The sequence below is a fragment of the Nycticebus coucang genome, chromosome 10 (assembly GCF_027406575.1).
Source record: "Nycticebus coucang isolate mNycCou1 chromosome 10, mNycCou1.pri, whole genome shotgun sequence".
Taxonomy (NCBI): domain Eukaryota; kingdom Metazoa; phylum Chordata; class Mammalia; order Primates; family Lorisidae; genus Nycticebus; species Nycticebus coucang.
In genome coordinates this window covers 7340708-7357947 of record NC_069789.1, presented here as the reverse complement: position 1 = coordinate 7357947, position 17240 = coordinate 7340708, and the positions used below count along the sequence as shown (strand labels likewise).

At 42.7% G+C, this 17240-nt stretch overlaps 1 protein-coding gene across 4 annotated transcripts in view; it reads left to right on the top strand.

Moving 5' to 3' along the window:
• The window catches only part of CRACD (capping protein inhibiting regulator of actin dynamics), a 238238-nt gene that overhangs the window by 105881 nt on the left and 115117 nt on the right, over window positions 1-17240 (top strand). For 2 of the 4 annotated variants that reach the window (XM_053606055.1, XM_053606051.1), the window contains exon 2: window positions 39-157. The exons of 1 other annotated variant lie outside the window; for it this stretch is intronic. The gene's annotated coding sequence lies outside the window, so the exon portion shown is untranslated. Of the gene's footprint in view, window positions 1-38; window positions 202-17240 lie in introns of all 4 variants that reach the window. One more of the 4 variants, XM_053606053.1, reaches the window with a different exon arrangement.

Sequence of the window (17240 nt, the reverse complement as noted above, 5' to 3'; positions counted from 1 at the left end):
AGGACTAATTTTGCCTTTCTTTTTTTGTTTTGAGACAGACTCTTGCTCTGTTGTCTGGGCTGGAATGCAGTGGCGTCATCATAGCTCACTACAGCCTCGAGTTCCTGGACTCTAGCAATCCTCCTGCCTCAGCCTCCAGAGTGGCTCTCTTTTCATGGTGACTGCCTGGAGCCCCAAGTCAAACTCGAAGTTCATTTATGGGTGCATGTTTCTGTGTCTTAAATTGCTACTCTCACTCTTTTACACGTGTGCTTGCTGAAAGCCACTCAAACGTATGCACACGAGTGCGTTCTTAGAATCTAAAAGCACCGCCTATATTGAGGCCTCCAGATCTGGTTGCTGATACTAATAGGAAGAATCTCTTTCCCGCAGATCAAGCAGAAATACCAACGCTCTTTTTCTTTCCATTGCGCCTGTGGTTCCTACAGTATCTCCGTTCTTTTAAATATTTGAACCATGCTTGTGTCAACTTTCTGAAAATGAGCAGCCTGGGTTCTGTACTTTCAGTTTGCTGAAAGAGTGCTTTTGCCTGAAAGTCTCTTGGCACTTACAGAAATCCTATAAATAAATTAATTTTTTTGGTAACTTTCCCAAAGGAAAGAATAAAGATCATCCAGTCAGTTCTTGGCTTCTGGGGGAAAGATAGCTCTAGATCCTGTTTTTACTTTGCCTGTTGCTCTCAAAATAGGCCATTTCCGAGGAGCTGTGATCAGAGTATTTTGTAGAAGACGATAAATCTCTGCCTAAGACTCATAAATTGCCTCCCTGATATTTGTTTTAGGGGAAAATAATGCCTCCTCTTTATGGCCACTGTCATGTACACGGTGATACGTCACCAGAGAGCAGAGAAGGTGTATCACAGGTGATAGTAAACGACCACATCCGTCAGGGCCATGCTGCTGAGCTGACACGGCCATCTATCAGCTCTTCAGGGAGGCTGGCTGGACCCCATGCCGGCCTGGCGGTGAGAGATAGAGACAGATTTCAGGACAGATCTTAGAGTACAGCTTCTTTTTCAGCATTTTGGGGTGAACTTCAGAGAAATGTGAGCTTACATCCTTGCTCCCTGGAGCCTTTTAAATTCTCTTTTCTCCTTTCTTGCTTCCTCTAGTGACAAAAATGCAACTCATTCCTCATCTCAAGCCCGAAGGCACTTTTCTCTGTGGGGCATTGCCCGACTGCCCTGTGCAGAAGCAGTCGCTTGTTGTGTGTTACTCGATAGCTGTTGTAACCTTCTAGAGTTGTGATGAGAGCTCACCCTTCTGGGGAAGAGTCCCTTCTCAGTGCTTATAAAGTTATCATGAAAGGGAAGGAAAAGTTATCATTTGTATTCATGAAGGGGAAGAACATTCCAGCACTGACTGCCATCTCTCTAGTGCGTTTTTAATGTTTCTTGGGAGAAGAACTCTCTCTCTTTTTATGGACAAATAAAAATTGTACATATTTATGGAGAGGGTCTTTTTAGTGAAGTTATGCAAAATACAACCACATAGTTGCACTGTCCAAATGCTGTGGTCATCAGTGCTAATCCCAGTAGCATTGACCACCTAGGACCTGCTGGGCATGGTGCGACGTAGTACCTGTAGTCCTATTTTTGACTTTATTATTTTATTTAATTTATTTTTGTTGTGTGTTACTTTACCAACTTTATTTTGTTGTGTCTCACTATGTTCTCTTGGGTAGACTTGCCATGGAATCATCGTAGCTCACAGCAACCTCAAACTCTTGGACTTGAGCAATCCTCTTGCCTTAGCCTCCTGAGTAGCTGGGACTATAGGCACCCAGCTAGTTTTTTTCTAGTATTAGTAGAGATGAGGACTCGCTCTTGCTTAGGCTGGTCTTGAACTCCAGATTTCAAGCAATCCACAGCCTTGGCCTCCCAGAGTGCTAGGATTATAGGCGGGAGCCACTGTGCCTGGCCTTATTCTTGACTTTAAATATTAAAAATAACTTTCATTAGAATTTTCCTTTTTATAAAAATTAATGCAGATGTATCTGTAGTAAAAAGCTGTCATACTAGAAAATCCTAGATAAGTCAGTCCCATATTTTGAGAGCAGGCAATTTTTTTTTTTAGCAGAGTCTCACTTTATCGCCCTTGGTAGAGTGCTGTGGCATTACAGTTCACGGCAATCTCCAGCTCTTGGGCTTAGGCGATTCTCTTGCCTCAGCCTCCCAAGTAGCTGGGATAGGCATCCACCACATCACCCAGCTATATTGTTGTTGTTGTTGCAGTTTGGCTGGGCCGGATTCGAACCTGCCACCCTCGGTATATAGGGCCGGTGCCCTACCCACTTACAGGCTCCGCCCCAATCACTCATATTTTGATATTTTAATATTCTATCTTTTGAGAAGGGAAAGGTTTTATGCTTGTTGCTACCTGCTTTTTAAGGCAAGGTACTTAGCAAAGTTCATATTAATGGTAATGGGCTGTCATCCACCTTCCACAGAGACAAACGCTATGCGGCAGATTGTTAAGGGCACCAAACAAAGGGACTGTATACTTGACAGGCTGTAGTGGTGTAGGCAGAAATGAGACCAGGAGAGGTTCAGGCCAAGTTTAATGAAAGGGGATTGAGACCCCAGGGCAAAGATGGTGGCTGCTGTGAGGATGGTTGGAGACTTGTTTCTATACTGAATGAAGGGGGAGGAAGGTTCCACAGGTTGCTGAAGGTTTTGGTGGGCTGGGGTCTTTCCGGTGGAACTCTTAAGGCAGGGCCATGTATGGCTGAGAGCGGGTGGAGGAAGGGTTTAGGCCCCTAACCGTACTGAGTGCAGGTTTGACTTCTGCTTTTAGCCTTAACAACCTTTGGCAAGCTGCTTAAACCTTGGCAGCGTCGGTTTCTTAATCAGTAAGATAAAGATAGTCATGCCTGCCTTCCCAGGAGCTGTGCAAATGAAATGATGTGACATGTATGTACACACCTGTTATGTCCTGAGCGCTGAGCGGTTCATCTCCGCCTGCCGTCCAGCGTCCTGCTGTGCTCCTGGTCCCTGTGCTCCTGCTGTTTGAACCTCCTGCATTTCATCAAATAGGCTGGGATGCCTTCTGCATATTTTCTCCTTCTCTTTCATCTTGAACTTGCTCACCAGTGCAGGAGGAAGATGTAAAAAAAGATAAACTACTCCAGGCAAAGCCTCTGTCTGGTAATTCTGAATATAGTAAAAAAAAAAAAAAAAAAAAAGAACTACAGAAATATTCCTTTTCCTAAATAAGATCTGTAGTTTTTTTAAAAAAAAAAACCATTAATGCTTTTAAAGAAAATAACTAACTGAAAGGTATTCATTATTTCTGGTAATTGTAATAACTAGTTCTCAGCCTCTGAGCTATAGGGATAACTCAGCATGAGATGTTTGTTTTTATAGGAAGATCACTTAATGAAAGTGATTCTATCAGGAGAGACTAAAATAGCATTTTGCTTTTGCATAAATTTGCATGTTTAGGCAATGTGTAAAATGAAGAGGGATTGTGGAAAGAAAAATCTTTTTCTGTTTTCTCCCTTCCTTCCTTCCATCTTTTTCTTCTTCCTTTTTTTTATTTTTTGAGACAGAGCCTCAAGCTATTGCCCTAGGTAGAGTGCTGTGACGTCACAGCTCACAGCAGCCTCCAACTCCTGGGCTCAAGCGATTCTCCTGCCTCCGCCTCCCAAGTAGCTGGGATGACAGGTGTCCACCAGAATGCCCAGCTATTTTTTGGTTGCAGCTGTCGTTGTTTGGCGGGCCGGGGCTGGATTTGAACCCGCCAGCTCAGGTATATGTGGCTGGTGCCTTAGCCGCTTGAGCCATAGACGCTGAGCCTTTTTCTTTTTTTTTTTTTTTTTTGAGATAGAGTCTCACTCTGTTGCCCTGGGTAGAGTGCCGTGGTGTCATCATAGCTTACAGGAATCTCAAACTCTTGGGCTCAAGTAATCCTCTTGCCTCAGCCTCCCCAGTAGCTGGGATACAGGTACCCACCACAATGCCCAGCTAACATTTTTTTCTATTTTCTTTCACTTTTTCTATTTTCTTCTGGTGTTTAGAAATGGAAAAGAAAAAGAACAAACAGAATGATATAATTTGGGGTCTGAGAATGATCTTGTTACACATGTCCACCAGACCATTCGTGTTTCTGGCAAGTGAAATCTCTTTTTAAACTATTACTATCCAGTTTGTGTTTTGGCACCCTTCTCCTTCTGCATTCTTTTAGCTCATATTAACCACAGCTTCACCCGGCCAGGTGAGACTACAAACACCACTTCGTTGAAAAGTACAATTTTGTTTGGACCAGAGTTGGATAGATTTTATTTATAGGCTTGGATTTTTTTAATTGAATCATATAGATTTTCCTCTCACAATTCTTCCTCTTTCATGATGTCCTTTGGAACAAGTACATGGTTAAGAGCCAATGCAAATACACATGCACTGTTCACTTCGAGCCCACTTAATACAACTTGACTTTCCACTCAGGATGTGTTCATCAACACCTGCTGTGTCTGAGGTATGGTACTGTTCTTTTGATGGCGAGAGACAACAAAGACCCTCCCTGTCACTGGGTTTGAAATCTATTAATAGTTAACAATTTAGAAATGATGATTACGGGCGGCGCCTGTGGCTCAAAGGAGTAGGGCCCCGGCCCCATATACCGGAGGTGGTGGGTTCAAACCCAGCCCCAGCCAAAAACTGCAAAAAAAAAAAAAAAAAAAAAAAAAGAAAAGAAATAATGATTACTTTTATAAAGCTCCATTTAATTTGTTGGTCTTAGAAGGGTGCTCTACCTTAGAGATGGGAATTGGAAAACTTTTTTTTTGTACAACATTAGGCTTTTAGATCACAGTGGACCTTGGTAGAAGTACTCAGCTTCGCTGTTGTAGAGTAAAAAGAGTATAGATACCACTTTCATGAGTGGGCTTGGCGGCCTTCAATAAAATTTTATTTGCAAAAACAGACTGTGGGCAAGATTTGACCAAGGGGTGGTAATTGGTGGCTCCTGCTCTGGGGGATATAGTCTTTATCCCTAGGCTTATTATTATTATTAATTTTTTTTTGCAGTTTTTGGCCAGGGCTGGGTTTGAACCTGCCACCTCCAGCATATGGGGCCAGTGCCCTACTCCTTTGAGCCACAGGTGCCACTCCCTACCCCCCAAGCTTTTCCACTGTCCCTTTCAGCCTTCTGAGAGCTTCAGGAGCCTCTTCTCTGTGCCAGGTAGAAGCAGAGAATGACTTCTCTAGAAGCCCCACGCTGAGATAAAGATCATCCCATGACTTTGAGCAAGACATTTAATCTCTGACAGTGACTTAATTTTAAAGCTATGAATATTGATACATGATATTTTTCCTCATCCAACATAGATATTGTGAAGAGTAATGAGATAGTTTATGTACAGCATTTTGATTTGCTCAGCTGAATTTTTTAAAATTTCACATTAATAGGGTGGCACCTGTGGCTCAGTGAGTAGGGCGCCGGCCCCATATGCCAAGGGTGGCGGGTTCAAACCCAGCCCTGGCCAAACTGCAACAAAAAAATAGCCGGGCGCCTGTAGTTCCAGCTACTCGGGAGGTTGAGGCAAGAGAATCGCTTAAGCCAGGAGCTGGAGGTTGCTGTGAGCTGTGTGATGCCATGACACTCTACCAAGGGCCATAAAGTGAGACTCTGTCTCTACAAAAAAAAAAAAAAAATTTCACATTAATAAGAGGGTACCAACAATTAGATTACATTGTTTGCATTTTTTAGATAAAGTCCAAGTTTTAGTTGAGCCTTCCCCCAGGAGGTGTGCCATATACCCTTACATTGTACCCATTGAATATCACTTTTTAATGTTAAATTGATGCTTGCTTTTAACCATCTCAAAGAAATAAACCAGTCTATCCCTTGTTCATATAGGAGTCCCTTTATGTTAATAAAGTAGCAAAGTATAGCTACTTTGATTGCTATACTTTATTTTTATTTTTATTTGTAGTTTTTGGCCAGGGCTGGGTTTGAACCCAGCACTTCCGGCATATGGGGCTGGCACTCTACTCCCTTCAGCCACAGGTGCTGCCCGCTATACTTTATTTTTATAAAGCACTTTCAAAAATTCATGTTATATTAAATTTTCTAATGGGACCAAGCAACTTTGAAAATTTTATTTCTTATTACAATGGGGAAAATCCATATAGTTTAGGAATACTGCAGTATACACCTCCTGAATTGCAATCACAAATCCACAGTTTCTTCCTGTTATATAGATTTTCTAATTATAATTTTTTTTTTTTGAGACAGAGTCTTACTTTGTTGCCCTAGGTAGAGTAAGTGGCATCATCACAGCTCATGGCAACCTCAAACTCTTGGGCTCAAGCGATCCTCGTGCCTCAGCCTTCCAAGTAGCTGGGACTACGGGCACCTGCCACAACACTCAGCTATTTTTCCTATTTTTAGTAGAGACAGAGTCTCGCTCTTTATCAGGCTTGTCTTACTCAGGCTAATCTTGAACTCCCAAGCCCAAAGCAGTCCATCCTCCTTGGCCTCCCAAAGTGCTAGGATTACAGGTGCGAGCCACGGAGCCTGGCCTATAAAAATTCTTTGCATGCATCTCGTGGGGGTTCTATAAAAATAGGAAGCGTCAAACATTTATTTTTGGATATAAAGAGGAAAATTTTTAATTTGCTCAAAAAATTATACACAGAAATAAAAAAGACTGAACTACTGACATAGGCATCAACATGGAAGACTCTCAGAAGCATTAGGTGGATGCAAGAAGCCGGGTGCAGGAGGCCGCAGACGGGGGCTCATTTCTATGAAATGTGGGAAAGGGCAAAACCATAGACAGAGAAATCAGGTTGGTGGTTGCCAGGGCTTGGGGACAGAGGAGGAGATTGCTACAAAAGGAGAATGAGGGACCTTTCTGAGTGACAGCAGTGTTCTATACTTGATCGTGATGTGGTCACATGACTGTGCCCATCTATGTGGAAACCTGTTCCGGGCAAATTCTACTGCATGTAAATTATAGCTCATTAAACCCGATCGAAACTGCTACAAACAGTTTCTCAGGCAAAGAAAAATGGAGAATAGGCCTAAAAGGTTCTTACAAATTCTTCAGCTTAACTTGTGAATGTAGCTGGGCTCAGAGAACTCAAATGTGTTGATTCTCCAAGGCAGACCCAGCGGGAACCTGGGGCGGCAAAGCCGACCTCTGAAATCAGGTGGGAGGGAAGAGAAACTATCTGGGCAGCTGGAATGTCCTGACCCAGGTGGCAGTTTCTGCCCATTCTTTGCAGACTCCGAGAAGCTCTGGTTTCACTGTGTTACAGAAGTTGAGGTGCATTGTATCACTTCTTGCCATATTCAGGCTGATCCATGTCTTTACCTCCAAAGGTGTGAAAAACTGAAAAGTGCAGATTGCAGACTCGTGGTCACGTTTCTGCTTTCAGGAGTGTCTTGTGGGCTAGTCATTTAAAGGAAGTCCTCTGAGAGCCAGGCTCTGCTGGGCACTGACGCAGCAGCAGGGACATCCCTGCACGTGTGGAGCGCCCTCTGCAGGAAGGCTGGCCGCCCACGCTGGGTGCCTGCTGTCTGCTGACTCTTAATCCAGACGACCACTGATTATGGGTAATGATTATCGTCATTCGCATATAAAGGTGAGAAAACTAAAGCCCTGAGAATAAAGTAACTTAATTCCCAAGACACACAGTAGGTAGCAGAACCTGGGTTGGAACCCAGCTGGTCAGACCATGCTCTCTGCATGCCTCTGAGCAGTGTACAGGTAACTGGAAAGGGTGTACTCACGAGGGTTCCAGAATCTCAGTACCAGAAGCTTTAGAGAATAACTTTATTTATTGGTTGCCTTCCATAGAGTGCCATGGAGTCATAGCTCATAGCAACCTCAAACTCTTGGGCTCAAGAGATCCTTTTGTCTCAGCTTTCCCAGTAGTTGGGACGACAGGTGCCCACTACCATGCCTGGCTACTTTTTTTGTTTTTAGAGTCAGACTCTTGGGCTTGCTCAGGCTGGTCTTGAACTCCTGAGCTCAAGCGATCCACCTGCCTTGGCCTCCCAGAGTGCATGAACCACTGCGCCCAGCCTCAGAGAATAACTTTAAATAAAGCTATCCAGTTTGTGTAGAAACAGATAAAAGGTCAAATAACATTAATAGAAAATTTCCCAAAAAGAAAGAAATACTAATTAACATACATGTAGAAAAATGTTTACAATCAAAGAAATTGTAGTGAGCCTTAGCAATCTTTATTCCTTTTAAACTCCTTTTCCACATCTATGATAATATCATTAGGAAGTAATCCAAACTATGGAAAAAGTTAGGTGTAAAATTCGGCCTGTTTTATGCTTTCTCCCCTCCTCATCTGTCAGTTGCTTATAATACAGAATCACTTAGTGCCCTACCATTTTAACCCATTGTTGATCGGCAATTTTATGCAGAAACTATTCACGTTACTGGGTGACTCATAACAAGTCAGCAATGTGTTAAGTGCTTTGGATGTATACGCAGAAGTGAGATTGCTGAATCTGTATCTGATTTTTATGTTAAGAAAATCAGGATCCTTGCCCTCTCAGAGGCTAAGATGGGTAGATTGAGTTCAGGAGTTGGAAACCAGTCTGAGCAAGAGCAAAACCCCGTCTCTACTAAAAATAGTAAAACTAGTTAGGTGTAGTGGTGGGTGCTTGTAATCCCAGCTACTCGGGAGGCTGAGGCAAGAGGATCACTTGAGCCAAAGAATTTGAAGTTGCTGTAAGCTATGGTGCCGCAGCACTCTAGCCTGGGCAATAGAATGAAACTCTTGTCTCAAAAAAAAGGAAACAAAGGGTTGAGGTTATACATCTATATATATAGATACACACGTATACATGATTATGCATGTATGTATACATGGTTGTATACGTAAAGCGGCGGTTCTCAACCTGTGAGTTGCAACCCACAGGAACTGTATTAAAGGGCTGTGACATTAGGAAGGTTGAGAACCACTGACGTAAAGGATCCCTGGAAAGACACATCCTCTCCTGCCTGCCTTTATGTCCAGAGGATTCAGGAACTCAGAAAGACTTTGGATTCCTTTCATGCTATTGCAGTGGTGTTACGGACGCATAGGCACAAGCTAGCCCGAGAACCTGGTGACTGTTTATCACAGTTTCCATAGGAAAAGGCCATCAGCATTTCAGCAACAGGCTTTACAAAGCAATATATAAAATAAATCACATTTTTAAAAGGTTACGGACTATCTATGTTGATAGGGCTCAAAATAAAGGCATGACTGAAACCGGTAAGATTCATCAGAGGCTAGGGCATTCATCTGTCAGTGGAAATCTGTTCTCACTTCCAAAGAACAAACAAATGAATAGGGGGTGAGTTGTTTTCTTTGTGGTTTAGTTGGGGAAGATTTTCTACTGTATTCTCACATCTCAGCAAAGAAGAGCAGGGTAGAGTTGATTCAAGAAGTACTTTACAAGATAAAAAGAGTTAGAGGGCGGCGCCTGTGGCTCAAAGGAGTAGGGCGCTGGCCCCATATGCCAGAGGTGGAGGGTTCAAACCCAGCCCTGGCTAAAAACTGCAAAAAAAAAAAAAAAAAAAAAAAAAAGAGTTAGAAAGAGATAGGGAAATAAAAATAGGAGAATAGAAATTTCAGGAGAGGCTTCAAGAAGGTTACAGGTTTCAGGGACTATTGTCTTAGCATCATGTCTGGAGGATAAATAATATTAATCATCTGGTCGGGAAGCTTGGGTTCCCAGCCTCAGCTCAGGCAATACCCTGTTTCCCCGAAAATAAGACAGTGTCTTATTTTAAGGGTGCTCCCAAAGACGCGCTAGGTCTTATTTTCAGGGGACGTCTTATCTTTCCTGTAAGTAGGTCTTATTTTCAGAGTATGTCTTATTTTCGGGGAAACAGGGTAGTACTCTGGAAAGAAAAGGCTCATTAGAGTCTGCCAGAGTTCTATCCGTGCCTGGTGAGCAGTTCACGACACAACCCCATACAAGTCCGCCTACACTTTCATGCCTGAACCCCAGATTTTCCTTTAAGAATAACAGAAATTAACAGCCGTTCATTCCCCAGTGTCAGAGAGATGCAGTTTATTTCCCAAGATGTGTGTGTGAACAGCTGCCCTTGGGAAGGTGGAAGTACAGACGCAGATGGGTTTGCTGATCTGTAATTCACACAAGCAGCGGAGGCATTTGTCTGTGTGCTACTTTACAGGGAAGAATCAACAGTTCAGCTCACGGCGCTCAGGTTCTGTTCGTACTTTCGCTGAGCAGTGAAACAAAACCCCCTCCTTTTCCCTTCTTCCTCTTCCTCCTCCACCCTCCATAAGGGAATGACCCTTCTGATGCCACCATCACAAATGCAGAAGACCTCCGTTTCTTGCTTTGCCACTCCCTGCCTATCTCTGGTTTGACTGCGAGCGATAGTTCTTTTAGAAGCCACTTAGCACTGAAGGGTGGCTACTGGGAAGAGCGCAGGCAATGTTAAGTGGAAGGTCAAGGGAAAACAAGGGTAAGGGAGGCTTCGAGTTCTAGATATCATGCTGGATATTTGTGGGAGAGCAAGGGCGTGGGTTTGTCCACAGTAGACAAGTTGTGACGGGGCTGGTAGGGTATAGAAAAAGCTTGGATAGGTAAAGTGGGGCCGGGTCGTGGGGTGGGAAAATAAGCCTCAGACATTTATTCTGTGAATAATGAGGAATCATTATGTGTTTAATAGAAAGGAAGTCACTTAATTTGAGCAGAATTTGCTGCATTAATCTGGCAGTAACGTTTAAGGTACAACAGAGGCAGGTGACCTGAATAATAGGGTATTTAGCAAGTCAGGCCTGAGTAATTGAGAGCCTAGATTAGGCGACAGGGTAACAGATGACATAGACATCCAGAGAAGGAAACAAATAAGATTTTTCAAAAACTAGCCGGGCGTGGAGAATGACAGAATGAAAAAGTGGAATGACAGGTGTTTGTCTCAGAAAAACTACAGTGTCATTATGGCTGACAAGGAATATATTTGCCTTGCTTTGGAGATTTCTAAGTGGAGAAGAAGAGTACATAGAGGCTAAAAGAAACCAGGAAGCACAGTATCAGGGACACTAAAGGGACAGAAAATTTCTGGTATCCAAATAGCAGTATCCTGTGTCAGGGCTGTGGATGGGAGAATGAGGGCTGTTGAGACAGATAAAAATTGAGCATTTGGGTTTGACTCTTCTTTGGGCTTCAGAGGTAAAAGTCACTTTCAAAAGTGCAATTTGAGGGGCAGCACCTGTGGCTCAGTGAGTAGGACGCTGACCCCATATGTCGAGGGTGGCGGGTTCAAACCCAGCCCCGGCCAAACTGCAACAGAAAAATAGCCGGGCGTTGTGGCGGGCGCCTGTAGTCCCAGCTGCTCGGGAGGCTGAGGCAAGAGAATCACGTAAGCCCAAGAGCTGGAGGTTGCTGTGAGCCGTGTGACGCCACGGCACTCTACCGAGGGCAGTAAAGTGAGACTCTGTCTCTACCAAAAAAAAAAAGTGCAATTTGAGCTGGGTGTGGTGGCTCACGTCTATAATCCCAGCCCTCTGGGAGGCCGAGGTGGTTGAGTTGTTTGGCTCAGTTCAAGACCAGCCTGAACAAGAGCAAGACCCCCGTTTCTACCAAAATAGAAAAACTAGCCCGGAGTGAGGGTGGGTGCCTGTAGTTTTAAGCTACTTGGGAGACTGAGGCAAGAGGATTGCTTGAGCCAAAAAATACGGATTTGCTATGAGTTATAACGCTATGACACTCTACCCAGCGGCGACAAAGTAAGGCTCTGTCTCTTAAAAAAAATAAGTGCAATTTGAATAGAATCATGAAATCAGGAGTGATTTAGGGGGTTAAGGAGCGAACAGTGCTGAGATGATGGAGATAACAGATACGGACCATTTGCCTCTGAAGTTTAGCAGCAAAAGGAAGACGAGAAACAAAAATGAATGGTAAGCTCACAGGCTGCCAAAACTTGTAGTTGGCACATGTTCTCAGCAGTAAGTAGGAGCTAAACGATGTGTCCCCCCCCCCCCCCCCCCCCCCCCCGTCTTGAAGTGTAAAGGCCCTTGAAACTAAGCCTGGGGGAGCACAGCAGGGAGTGGGACGGGGAGGGGAGGAATAAGAACTTACCTACTGAGTACAGCGTTTCCCGTCCTGGTGACAGGCACACTAACAGCTCTGACCGCGGCATTACACAGTTCGTCCATGGAACAGAAACACACTCGTAGCCCTTTAATATTTTAATAAAAATCAAAAGAAAATGTAAAATTCTAAAAAGCTCGTAGCATGGCTAAAATGTTTTCTGTGAAGAGAAATAGTAGAAAATTGTAAGATCTGGGGGCGATGGTGGGGAGCATTGACCTCCGAGCTGGCTCCTGTGGGTGAGGCGTCTGTGAAGATGCTTCCATGTGCCAAGGGCTGTAGAGTTTCCACCCTTATAGCTGCAACTGCACAGCTTTAAAATTTTTTTTCCATTTCAGTTCATTATGAGGGTATGTGTGGTTAGGTGACGGTGGTGGTGTTTGTAAGGTGGAATGTGAGTTGTTTTGAGTGCTTCTCCCAGGTCTGCATGGTACTGGTCAGGTGGGAACTTACCTATCACCTTCCCCCCACCCCCTTGAATTTCACTGGGTTTTTCTCTCAGTGTGGGCCTGTAGATGTTAATCTGCTAGTTTCAACATAGTATTGGGTACATGAGATGCTTGATTTTCCATTCTTGATACTTAGGAGAATTTCTCCAAATCCATCCAGGTAAACACAGATGTAAGGCCTCCATCTTTTTATGATTGAGCAGAACTCTACACTACCCGTATACCACCCTTTATTAATCCATTCACGAGTTGATGGCACCTGGGCTGTTGGCACATGTTGGAGATTGTGAATTGAGCTGCTATAAACATTTGAGCGTGACTGTTCTTACGCTAAAATGGTTCTTTCTCCCCTGGGCAGATACCTAGTAATGGGATTGCAGGGTCAAATTGGAAGGTCTACTCTTAGCTCTTTGAGGATTCTCCTTATTTTTCCCAAAAGGGCTGTATTAATTAGCAATCCACCAACAGTGTGTAAGTGTTCCCCTCTCTCCCCACCCCTGCCGGCATCTGCAGCTTTGGGACTTGGTGATGTGGGCCATTCTCACAGGGTTATGGAGATATCTCAGACAGAATCTCCAACCACACAGCTTTAAGTTGATCTTTTACACGTTCTCAGAAGCTCTGTTGGGTAAGAGGCTGGGCAGATGGGAGGTGGAGGAGCGGCACTTCTGTTCTCTGCCTGCTGTTGCACCAAAGTCAAGGAGAAGGGGAAGGAGGTCATTTTTTCAACCTCACAATATAATTTGCTATCTAGCAAAGGCTGGGATATGGGTCTCCTGGCCTGAAGTCCAGATCATTCCTGCTGTACCCTGCTGTCAGGTTGGGGGCCTTACAGGAGGAAAAAGAGGAGTATCACTGTTCAGGTCCTGCTGTCCACCGAGAGCCACCAGAACTGGGGCCACTGCTTCTTCTGCCAGACGCTGTTGAGAACCAGTGAGGAGACGAGCTCAAAGTGACAGTGATGGATCTGTCTGCAACACAAAAGCTGTCCTGATAGAAACCTATCCCAGCCAGCAGCCCCATTACTGTCTCTGGGCAGAGTAATTCAGCTATAGTTTCTCTGTTACAATCTGTTATCAAGTGCCAGTTCACAGGCATCGTGACTTTCAGAAGTAAACAAATCCTGGAGATGTGGTCCTAATACCTGATCTTGCTGACTGTTGGACCGAATGTTTGAAATACAAGCAACTTACTCATGAGCACTCATTTTTTTAGAGTGACCCTGCAGACAGCAGGGGCTTCAAAACCTCCTATTTGAGCCATGGACGATTGAAAAAGTCCGCTGTGCAACTTATTCACAGGAGTTTACCTTTGAGTCCCTGAAGGATCACGTTACTCTTCCTCCCCCTCCTCTGCCTCCTTAGTCTGGGGTTCCAAACATATATGGCCTCATTTCTGCTGGTCTTTTTCTTGTATTTGAAAAAATGTCCAGCTATATTCATTCTTGAATTACAGACATACTGTTAACATTTCCAAATGTTCTGTAAAGTTCTCCCCGAGAATATGAGAAAGGAAATGAGTAGAGATGGGACAGTGGTTCCGAACCTAAGTGTTCAGCAGGGAACAAGTTGTAAATTGCTACCTCAACAGAAACTGGGCTTCCTGCAACTAGTTTAGTTTAGCTAACACCTAGCTACTAGTCCTGAAATTTGGATTATGCGTCATCAGGATTATTTTGTCTAAATGGGAAGAATTTTAAGAAAAGGTAACTAGATTTCGGACTTGAAACCAGACATAGAAATACAGTCCAACCTCATTCGTGGATTCTGTATTTGCCAATTTGCCTACTTGCTAAAATTTATTTGTAACGATTGGTAAAAATTTATTTGCTTTCAGTTCTTTTGTATGTATACTGAGAAGTAGAATTGCTGGATCATATGGTAATTTTATTTGAGGAACTGCCAGACTGTTTTTTTGCAGCAGTTGTACCATTTTTCATTCCCATCAACAGTGTTCCAGTTTCTCCACGACCTCACCAACACTTGTTACTTTCTGTAGTTTTGATAATAGCTATTCGAGTGGGTGTGATGTGGTAACTCGTAGTTTTGATTTGCATTTTCCAAACGATTAGTGATGTTGAGGAACCTCCCATGTGCTAATCGGCATTTGTCTATCTTGTTAGTAGACACAAGTCCTTCGTCCGTAAAATTTAGTTGTCTTTTTGTTACGGAGTTGTGGAAGTCACACTAGAATGCCCCAATACCAGCCAACATCAAATTTTTTAAAGCATACTTCTTTATTTTAAAATTTGTATGTAAAAAAATTTTTAGGAACACTTGCTACTTGCCCATATTTATGGAGTGCATGTGATATTTTGATATCAGCCTACAATGTGCAGTGATCAAATCTGGGTAATTGGGCTTATCTATCAACTCAAACATTTTAAATCAGTTCTTTGTATTTAGATCATTCAGGTTTCCTCTTCTTGCTATTTTGAAATATACATAAATTAATTATAACTGTCCTGTTGTGCTACCAAACACTAAAATGTATTCCTTCCATCTAACTATATTTTTGAACTCAACCCCACTTCCTACTTTCCTCTATGTCCTCTGGAAAATACCATGTTCCTCGCTACTTCCACAAGACCAATTTCTTAGCTCCCACATGGCAGCAAGAACATGGGGTATCTGTCCTTCTGTGCCTGGCTTATTTCATTTAACAAAATGTCTTTCGTTTCCATCCATGCTGCTACAAATGATGTAATTTTATTTTTTGTGCCTAAATAATATTCCATTATGTCTGTATAACACATAGGTCATAGTAAGTCTTTCATCTATTTGGCTTTGATTTTTGTATAGAGTGAGACAGTAGGGGTCTAGTTTTATCCTTCTGCATATGGATATCCAGTCTTCTCAGCACCATCATGGAAGAGACTGTCTTTTCCCCAGTGCATGTTCTTGATCCCTTTGTTGAAAATGAGTTAGCTGTAAAAGTGTGGATATATTTCTGGGTTTTTTATTCCGTTGGTCTGTGTCTCTGTTTTTGTTTTTTGTTTTTTTTTGGCCAGGGCTGGGTTCGAACCCACCACCTCCGGCATATGGGACTGGCGCCCTACTCCTTGAGCCACAGGCGCCGCCTGTGTCTCTGTTTTTATGTCAGTGTCATGCTGTTTTAGTTACATTAGCTTTGTACTATACAGCTTTGTAGTATGTTGACCCCCCAAGGGGCTGTAACGAATTGGTCAACATACGGAAGTGGTCAACATAAGGAACTTCTCTCGAGTATATGTGGTGCATGTCTGGTCTATGAAAATTAGGTCAACTTAAGGAGGTGGTTAGTGCAGGGAGGTGGGCAGCTACAGAGGTTCTACTATACTTTGAAGATAGGGATTGTGATGCCTCCGGCTTTATTTTATTTTATTTTTGCTGAGGATCACTTTGGCTATTTGGAGATCTTTAGCAATGCCATATGAATTTTAGGATTTTTTTTTTTCAATTTCTGTGAAGAATATCATTGGCATTTTGATAGGGATTGCAATGAATCTGTAGATAACTTTGGGTGATATGGGTGTGGATTTATTTTTTTATTATTTTTTTAAATTCTTCATTCAATCATAACTATATGTATGATTAGCATACAATGTGCTGATTTGAGATACAGTGTGGAATGCTTACATCATAACCAGCTCCTCGCTTACTTATTTGTTGTGGTAAGACATTCATACTCTATTCTTAATAGTTTAGAAATGTAGCCTTGCATTAGGCACATTAGGTTGTATTTTAACAAGGTTAATTCTTTCACTCTGTGTGTATGGAATAGCTTTTATTTTTTCGTGTCTTCTTAAATCTTCCATCAGCGTTTTATAGTTTGATTGTAAAAATCTTTCACTTCTTTGGTTAAGCTTATTCCTAGGTATCTTATTTTGTGTGTGGATATTATAAATGAGATTTCTTTCTTCATTTCTTTTTCATATTGCTCACTGTTGGCATATAGAAATGCTACTGATTTTTTTTTGTTGCTGTTGATTTTGTATCATGCAACTTACGAATTTGTTCACAAGTTATGGCAGTTTTTGGCAGCATCCTTAGATTTTTCTAAATATAAGATAATGTCGTCTGCAAATACAGACAGTTTGACTTCTTCCTTTCCCATTTGGATGTCCTTTATTTCTTTCTCTTGTCTAATTGCTCTGGCGAGGACTTCCAGTACTATGTTGAATAGAAGTGATGAAAGTGAGCATCATTATTTTGTTCCAGATTTCAGAAGCGAGACTTTCAATTTTCCCCCATTCATTATGATGCTATCTGTGAGACTATCTTATACGTCCTTTATTGTTTTGAGGTATGTCCTTTCTATACCTAGTTTGATGAGGGTTTTTATCTTGAAAGGATGTTCAATTTCACTGCATGCCTTTTTTTGCATCTATTGAAATGATCATTTGATTTTTGTCCTTGATTCTGTTAATGTGATGTATCACATCACGTGTCAACCTTGTGTGTCTGGGATAAATCCCATTTGGTCGTGGTGAATCATCTTTTCCATGTGTGTTTTTTCTTTCTTTTTTTTTTTGCAGTTTTATGGCCGGAGCTGGGTTTGAACCAGCCACCTCCGGCATATGGGGCCAGCGCCCTACTCCTTTGAGCCATAGGCACCGCCTTTTCCATGTGTTGTTGAAGTGAGTGTGATAGTATTTTGTTGATGGTTTTTGTATCTGTGTTCATTGGGGAGATGGGCCTATAGTTTTCTTTTTCTGCTGTGTACTTAT